The following is a 9,180-nucleotide window of genomic DNA, read 5'->3' as shown; positions in this document are numbered from 1 at the left end:
AGCAGAACTTCATCTGCCATATACACTGCTGTATTCCCATTACCAAATAGTGCCAGGGGCTAAAGGAATATTTGCCCAATGAAAAGAGTTTTAAGTAGGAAACATTTGTATAGAATCATTTTGTTTCTTTTGGAGTTCAAGTCTTCGGCTATTTTACCCTTCCTAATCCAAAGAAAAGTCTCTGAGTGAAGAGGTGGGAACAAAATGCAAGTTAAATTTGTTGCTTTAACAAGTATTTATTGAACTCCTGCTATATGCTATAGGATGAGCAAAACCAGGCAGATATTATTAATCAAGTAATTACATTAACGGGGGCACTTATCAATGGAGAGAAGGGCACTAAGGAAGGGAATATGATTCTACGATAGCCTATAATAAAAGATCCTTGACTAGGGAGGGAAAACGTACCAGTGATTAACTGATCTGAAGAATTAGTATAAATTGACTTGGTAGAAAGTGTAGGTGGATGGCTGAGTGGGACCATCATTCAGGAAGAAAATGCCTGCAGAAAGAAACATCAATTTTAGCAAGAAACGGTGTATCAGAGATGAAACGGAACCTACTCCTTGTCTTTTCTTCTTGCTTCAGACACAATCCCAGCACTTTGGGAGGCCGAGGCGGGCGGATCACAACATCAAGAGATTCAGACCATCCTGGCCAACATGGTGAAACCCCGTCTCTACTAAAAGTAACAAAAATTAGCTGGGCATGGTGGTGCGCGCCTGTGGTCCCAGCTACTCGGGAGGCTGAGGCAGGAGAATTGCTTGAAACCGGGAGGCGGAGGTTGCAGTGAGCTGAGATCGCGCTGCTGCACTCCAGCCTGGCACCTGGCGCCTGGAGACAGAGCGATACTCTGTCTCAAAAAAAAAAAAAAAAAAAAAATTGCTTACACTCTCTTTAGCTTCATCGCTTCCCTAGACTCTACACTGTTCTGGGTTTTAGCCATCTCAAATTTCCTTTTGTAAAGACCCATGACAATCTCAAATGTTGTGTCTTCTATGTCGTAATCCTTTTTTAAAGCTGAGCTCTTTGGTTTTTGTCTCCTTTCTCTTGAGATGAAATTATTGGTTCTTTGTTTTCTACACACAAGGAGGCAATGAAAATATTGGTTCTTAATGATATTAACATAAAGCTTATTTGCTTCATCTACCTAACAGGTATATAATACCAACTAATAGCAATAACGGGATAAATAACTAAAAACAGAATAACAATAGTGATATGGCTAACATTAGACAGATAAGTTTAACATTGCATGTACTTTTCTTTGTCTAAAACTGTATCCAACTAGGCATGTACAGTCAAGATACTATGTTTTAAATGAACTGGACATAATTCTTCTTTTTGGTTATATATGGATTTACTGTAGTTTATTTAGCCAGGCCCTTACTAGTGATATGTGGACTATTCCCAGTCTTTTGCTATTACAACAGGTTCCTTGTGCATATATAACATGCTTTTGCCAGTGGGTTTTTAGCATAGATTTCTATAAATGGGATTGTTGGGTCAAAGCGTAAAAGAAGATGTTATTTTGTTTAATACTACCAGATTCCCCTTCCTGGGGTTGTGCAATTTTGAATTCACACCAGCAGTGTTTCCTGTTTCTCTGCAGCCTCTCCAATAGCACGAATTGTCAAACTCCTAGATGTTTGCTAAATGGATAGGTGGGAAATGTTATCAAAGTATTAGTTGTTTTGGGGGGGTAGGTTTTTTTTTTAGACAGAGTCTCACTCTGTTGCCCAGGCAGGAGTTCAGTGGTGCAATCTTGGATCACTGCAACCTCTGCCTCTGGGTTGAAGTGACTCTCCTGCCTCAGCCTCCCGAGTAGCTGCAACCACAGGCAAGCACCACCACGCCCAGCTAATTTTGGTAATTTTAGTAGAGACTGAGTTTCCCCATGTTGGCCAGTCTGGTCTCAAACTCCTGACCTCAAGCAATCCACCTGCCTCCCAAAGTGCTGAGATTACAGGCATGAGCCACTGCACCTGGCTTTCAGTATAGTTTTGTATATATCTTTTTGTGAATGAGGTGGAACATGTTTTCAAATGATGTATGCATACAACAAAGTATTATGAAGCTGTTAAGGAATATGGAAGATACATGACTATGAAGTGAAGTGAAAAAGGAAGGCACAAAAGAGTGTACATAGAATGCAACCTTTGGTATACGGGGTGTTAGAGATACATATACAAATGGAACTTACTTATTTTCAAAAATAAACAATAGAAAGGTAAACCACAATCTAATACAAATGGTAAACAAGGGGAGACGATCAAGAACATATGAGGGAGAAGACAGGAATGGAAGCTAAACCTCTCTGAATATATCTTGTTTTATATATAAACTTGGAACCCTATAAATGTGTAACATGTTTAAAATACAAAATAAGGAGGGGCACAGTGGCTCACGCCTGTAATCCCAGCACTTTGGGAGACCAAGGGGGGTGGATTACCTGAGGTCAGGAGTTTGAGACCATTCTGGCCAACATGGTGAAACCCCATCTCTACTAAAAATACAAAAATTATCTGGGCATGGTGATGCATGCCTGTATCCCAGATGCTCAGGAGGCTGAGACAGGAGAATCGCTTGAACCCAGGAGGTGGAGGTTGCAGTGAGCTGAGATCATGCCACTGCACTCCAGCCTGGGTAACAGAGGGAGACTCCATCTAAAATAATAATAATAATAATAAAATGTAAATGCAACTTTTAAAATGGAAAGCAGTGCAATAAATCAATCTTTTCACCTGTTTAAGGGCAATTTGTACTTTTTATTTAAATTGTCTATCTTTCACATACTTTCTATCAGGATGGTCTTTAAAAAATTTAGAGACTTTTTTAAATATTAGCCTCTCATGATATAAGTTGCATATTTTTTTAGACTTTTTGACTTTGTTTTTAGACTTTGCTTTTTTGTTTGTTTAAATTATGGGTAATCTCTTCCCTTAAAGCTTCTGAATTCTGATCATAGATAGTATTTTCCCCACTCCTGAGTTATAAAGGAATTCACTCTTGTGAATTCTAGCACTTAATTTTCTAGTACTGCTATGTCGTCTTTTTTAATATTAGATCTCTGATCCATATTAAATTCAGAACTTTTTTTATTTTTGAGATTCAGTCACCCAGGCTAGAGTGCAGTGGTGCAACCTCTACTCACTGCAACCTTCACCTCCTGGGTTCAAATGATTCTCTTGCCTCAGCCTCCTCAGCTGAGACTAGAGGTGCATGCCACCACACTCAGCTAATTTTTGTATTTTTAGTAGAGATGGGGTTTCGCCATGCTGGCTAGGCTGGTCTTGAACTCCTGACCTTAGGTGATCTGCCTGCCTCAGCCTCCCGATGTGCTGGATTACAGGCGTGAGCCACCGCGACCAGTCCTTAAATTTGAAATTCATCCAGTGTAGAAAGAATGGATCCAATTTGATGTGTTTCCTTACACAGCTATCCAGCTCTAGACATTGTAATTTTATTTCCCTTAGTGAACTCCCACACCTACTTCTAAAAGTAGCAAAACACTGCTGAAAACCGTTCCCTGACTAGGAAAAGGGAAATATTTAGTTAAGCATTGGGCTGTGCTTTTAGTTACTGCCACTAGATGGCACACATCCTTTTCTTTCCTTTTTTTTTGGCGGTGGGGGTGGGGTGGGGGGCTGGCTGTTCTTTTAAATGCAAAAATCACAACAACAAAGTAATAAGGCACAGTTACAGAGAAACATGGATCAGTAAATGGAAAAAAATGTCTAGGAATCAGTCCCCCCAAAAAAATTATCTAAGAATTATCCAACAAAGAATTCAATATAATCATCTTAAAGAAACTCAGCACTGTAAAGGATAACCTAGAAAAACAATTAAATGTAATTAGGAGAACAATGCATGAGCAAAATAAGAATTTAACAGACAGATGCTCTATAAAGAACCAAACAGAAATTTTGGAGCTAAAATGCACAGATTCACTAAAGAGGATCAACAGCAGTCTTGATCAAGCAGAATCCTTAGTGAACCCAAAGACAGGTCATTTGAAATTATCCAGTCAGGAACAAAAAAGAAAAACAATGAAAAAAAGTGAAGAAAGTTTAAATATTAGCTCACCTAGCTCTCATTTCTGTGAGGACAATCCATGAAGTGTCTGCCAAGGGTCCTTCCTGAGGGCCTTACATTTTTCCTGGATTCCTGCTTGAAATAGGAGGATATGTGCAACTTTCAAATTAGGTCAGAGTTTTTTTTTCTGTAAAATCAAAGTGATTGTTCCTAGAATCACTGCCTCTAGGGCCTGGCACACTCCGCAGACACATTGCTTAATTTATTAATACAACAGAAATGTTTGAGGAAATGTCTATCATATTCTGTCCTAAATGTGGACTAAGATGGAAACTAGTACCATGGATTCCTAGGTCACTGGGCTATCACCAGAGTAGTAGACACTGTGGGGCTTCACCTAGATCCCCCTCCAGGCAGAGGTGCTCACTCGCCCCCCTTTGCAGGAGTGTTGGCTCCTCATTGCTCACAGCCAAACCACCTTTGAGAACTACTCCATGGAAAGGACCATGCCTTCCCCTGGGCAGTCTACCTTCCATGCCTGGTTAATATGGGGTTTCATAGGCCTAGCCCCCTATCTCAAGACAACTGAAGGACCTCCCAGATCTAGAGCTTCCTGAAGGGGCAGCTGAGACAGTGGCAACTATTTCACAGGTTGCCCAATCCTGTTTCTTTTGCTCCTTTACTTGTGTTGTTCTAAGAGCCTTCCCAAGTAAGCCTCCTATGGGGAAATCACTGTCTCAGTATCTGTTTTTCAGGCAACTCAACTTAAGATAAAGGGCCAACAATTTTCCCTAAACAGTGCTTTAAACTAGACCCTTGCTATTCAAATACAGCGTATAGACCAATGGCATAGGTATTCCCTGGAAACTATACCCATGTGTCTCTTAATGACAGGGATACCTTCTGAAAAATGCATCGGTAGGCAGTTTTGTCATTGTGCAAACATCAGAGTGTATTTACATCAACCTAGATGGAGTAGCCTACCACACACACACCTAGCTATGTGGTGTAACCTATAGCTCCTAGGCTACAAACCAGTACAGCAGGTTACTGTGCTGAATACTGAAGGCAATTGTAACACAATAGCAAGTAGTTATGTATCTAACAGATTTTTTTTTTTTTTGAGACAGAGTCTTGCTCTGTCACCAGGCTGGAGTGCAGAGGCACAATCTCGGCTCACTGCAACCTCCGCCTCCTGTGTTCAAGAAATTCTCCTTCCTCAACCTCCCAAGTAGCTGGGACTACAGGTGCACACCACCACACCCAGCTAATTTTTGTATTTTTAGTAGAGATGGGATTTCACCATGTTGACCAGGATGGTCTCGATCTCTTGACCTTATGATCCGCTCACCTCGGCCTCCTAAAGTGCTGAGAGTAAAGGCATGGGCCACCGTGCCCAGCCACAGATTTAAAATTTTACCTGCATAGGGCACTTATGAGTGGAACTTGCAGGACTAGAAGTTGCTCTGGGTGAGTCGGTGAGTCAGTGAGTGGTGAGTAAATGTGAAGGCGTAGGACATTACTGTACACTGTTACAGACTTTATATAGCAGTGTATACTTAGGCTACACTAAGTTTATTTTTTAAAATTTTTCAGTAACAAATTAACCTTAGCTTACTAAGCTTACTATAACTTTTTTATTACATCAACTTTTTAGTTTTTTTTTTTACTTTTGACTCTTGTACTGACAGCTCAAAACACAAACATGTTGTACAGCTGTACAAAAATATTTTCTTTCTATCCATCTTCGATAAGATTTTTTTCTCCTTTTTTTATATTTTATACTTTTTTAAAAAAACTAAGACATGGCTGGGCATGGTGACTCACAACTATAATCCCAGCACTTTAGGAAGCCAAGGCAGGTGGATTGCTGGAGTCCAAGAGTTTGAGACCAGCCTGGACAACATGGTGAAATCAAAAAAATATAAATATAAAATACAAAATACAAATAAAAAATACAAAAAAATATAAATATTAGCCAGGCATAGTGGCACATGCCTGTAGTCTCAGCTACTTGGGAGGCTGAGGTAGGATTTCTTGAACCTGGGAGGCAGAGGTTGCAGTGAGCTGAGCTCTCGCACTGCACTCCAGCCTGGGCCATAGAGCAAGACCCTGTCTCAAAAACAAACAAAACAAAAACAAAGATACAAACTCACACATTAGCCTAGACCTGTGCAGGGTCAGGATCATCAATATCACTGTCTTCCACCGCCACATTCTTTCCACTGGAAGGTCTTCAGGTGCAATAACACACAAGAAACTGTCATCTCCTATGATAACAATGCCTTCTTCTGGAATACCTCCCGGCAGACGACCACAAATATGTGAGTAATGCATTGTGCTACAGTGATGCTGCTAGAGCAACATCTCTAGGCAATAGGAATATTTCAACTCCATTATAATCTTATGGGACCACTATCGTAAATATGTATCTATATATGGTCCATTGTTGACTGAAAATTGTTATATGGTACATGAAAAGAAGTAACTCAGGCCCTACTGAATCACAATCTGCATTTTTGTGATCCTCAGGAAATTTGTAAATCAAGATTTAAGAAGCCATGGTTTAGGCTCAAAAGATAATGACCTAAGTTTAAAAATGTTTCTTACTCTACCTTATTAGGTGGAGAAACCAAGCAATGTTTTGTTTGGGTTAACATGAAAATTAAACAAACAAAAAATAGAAAGCATCCAGAGGAGAAACTTGATCATCTGACTAGACAATTTTTGGTATTCGAGTCTTTTAGGTAACAGGGGTTTCTCTTATTCTTATGGTTGCCTTGTAGGCTGTGCTGGTATCCAAAATAATAGGCCAGGACTTGTGAACAGTCAACTCTGAAATGACTGACAAAAAAATGTCAAACATAGGATAATAGCCCTCTGGGACTTGTGGGTGAAAGAGATAAAAATATATCTCTTCTCTCTCTCTCTAAATACACACACACACACACACACACACACACACACACACACACACACACACACATTCTTGCTGAAGCAAGAAATTTCAGTTGCTTTTATTGGCAGGTGGGGAAATGAGATAAAAAATAATGATGGGTAAACAAAAAATGATTAAATAAAATATATAAGTACATAAACATTTGAGGATTTCTTTTATGAGGCTAAGAAGTAGACAGTAGAAGCTGGGTTAGATAAATTATTGGGTAACAATTACATATACGATATCTATTTACTGATTGGAAGATGTACAGGATATAACTTGAGGAAAAGCAAGACACAAAATTGTATATATAATTGTTGTACTTTATATGTGTATATGCAAAGAAAAATGGAGGCATATAACAGTGGTTATCTCAATCAATAACACTGCAAGTGATTTTTATATTCTTTGTGCCTTTCTGCTATTACCATGTGAATTTTTTATAATGAGCATATTGTTATTAGTTGACTTGTGTTCCCCAAAAAGATATATTGAAGTCCTAACCCTCAGTACCTCAGAGTGTGACTTTATTTGGAAATAAAGTCTTTGCAGATGTAATTAATTCAGTTAAAATGAGGTCATGCTGAAGCAGAGTGGGCCTCTTAATTCAATGTGACTTGTGTCCTCCTAAGAAGAGAAGAGACACAGCCACATGAAGAGAGAATGTCACATGATAATGTAGAGGATTAAAGGGCTACATTTGTAAGCAAAGGAATACCAAGGATCGACAGGCACTTCCAGAATCCAGGAAGAGGTGATGGAGGGTTTGCCTCTATAGGTTTCAGAGGCAGCATGGCCCTGCCACACCTTGATTTTAGATTTCTGGTTTCCAAAACTGTAAGAAAATAAATTTTGTTGTTTTAAGCCATTCAGGTTGTGGTACTTTGTTATAGTAGCTCTAGTAAACTGATACACATGTTACTTTACAATCATTAAAAGTAATGATGCTTTCTGCTGGAAGCTTTCTCCTTTTTGTTTGTTTAATTTGATTATTGTAAAGCACAACAAAACATTGCTTGGTTTCTCCACTTAATAAGCCAGAGTAAAAAATACATTTGAACTTAAGCCATTGTCTTTTGACCCTAGCCTTTTCCGTGTGGAAAGTGAAATGGAACTGTAGGGAGGGAAGATGACACTGGAAGGCCAGCTCAAATACGGCTTTTCCACAAAGCCTTCCCTCATAGTTTGGAGGTAGAACACCTGGGCCCTTGTCAGGAACAAACCCTGTTTGATGATCTATTGCACACTTTACCTTTCCATCTCTAGGTCTATGTCCCTCCAGAAGGCAGGGGCAAGGTTCATGTTTACTTCCCACAGAGTGTAGTCCAGCACTTTAAATAAAGTTCTCAGTGAATTTTTTTTTAACAGAGTCTCACTCTGTTGCCCAGGCTGGAATGTAGTGGTATGATCTCAGCTCACTGTAACCTGTGCCACCTGGGTTCAAGTGATTCTCCTGCCCCAGCCTCCTGAGTAGCTAGGATTACAGATACCTGCCACAGCACCCAGCTAATTTTTGTATTTTTAGTAGAGTCGGGGTTTCATCATCTTGGCCAGGCTTGTCTTGAACTCCTGACCTCATGATCCACCCATCTCAGCCTCCCAAAATGCTGATATTATAGTGAATTCTTTTTGAACAAATGACAAATTCTTATTAACAAGAAAACCTTTCAGCCACCACTCTTATAGAGTAGGGTAAACATACAAAAAATGCAAGAAAACACCTCGAGGATAAAAATTAAAAGATTCTAGGTTTGGGGTCAGAGAAAGGCAGGGGCACCTAGAGATCAAAGTATCTCCAGATTCCCAGTTCTGTGAGATGTTTAAAAGTAGGCTCTTTGTCAAATAAAGAGGGGGACTTAAACCTGTTTCCTTGCCACAGGATCTCTAGGAGCCTTTAGTACTCTATTGTGCATTGGGACTTTCCAACAAAAGGATGGAATTACACAGATTACTAGATACCTAGTATCTGACTGCTGAACCACAGATGATCCTCAACTTATAATGGAGTTACACCCTGATAAACCCATTGTAAGTTGAAAATATCATAAGCCAAAGGTGCATTTTATACACCTAACCTACTGATCATCATAGCTTAGCCTAGTCTGTTGTAAGCCTGTTCAGAACTCTTACATTAGCCTGCAGTTGAGCAAAATAATCTAATGCAAAGCTTATTTTATGATAGCATCGACTAGCTCATGTAATGT

Source organism: Callithrix jacchus, chromosome 8 (assembly GCF_049354715.1).
Source record: "Callithrix jacchus isolate 240 chromosome 8, calJac240_pri, whole genome shotgun sequence".
Classification (NCBI taxonomy): Eukaryota; Metazoa; Chordata; class Mammalia; order Primates; family Cebidae; genus Callithrix; species Callithrix jacchus.
The sequence above is the reverse complement of the archived record's forward strand: the minus strand, read 5'-3'. Positions refer to the sequence as shown.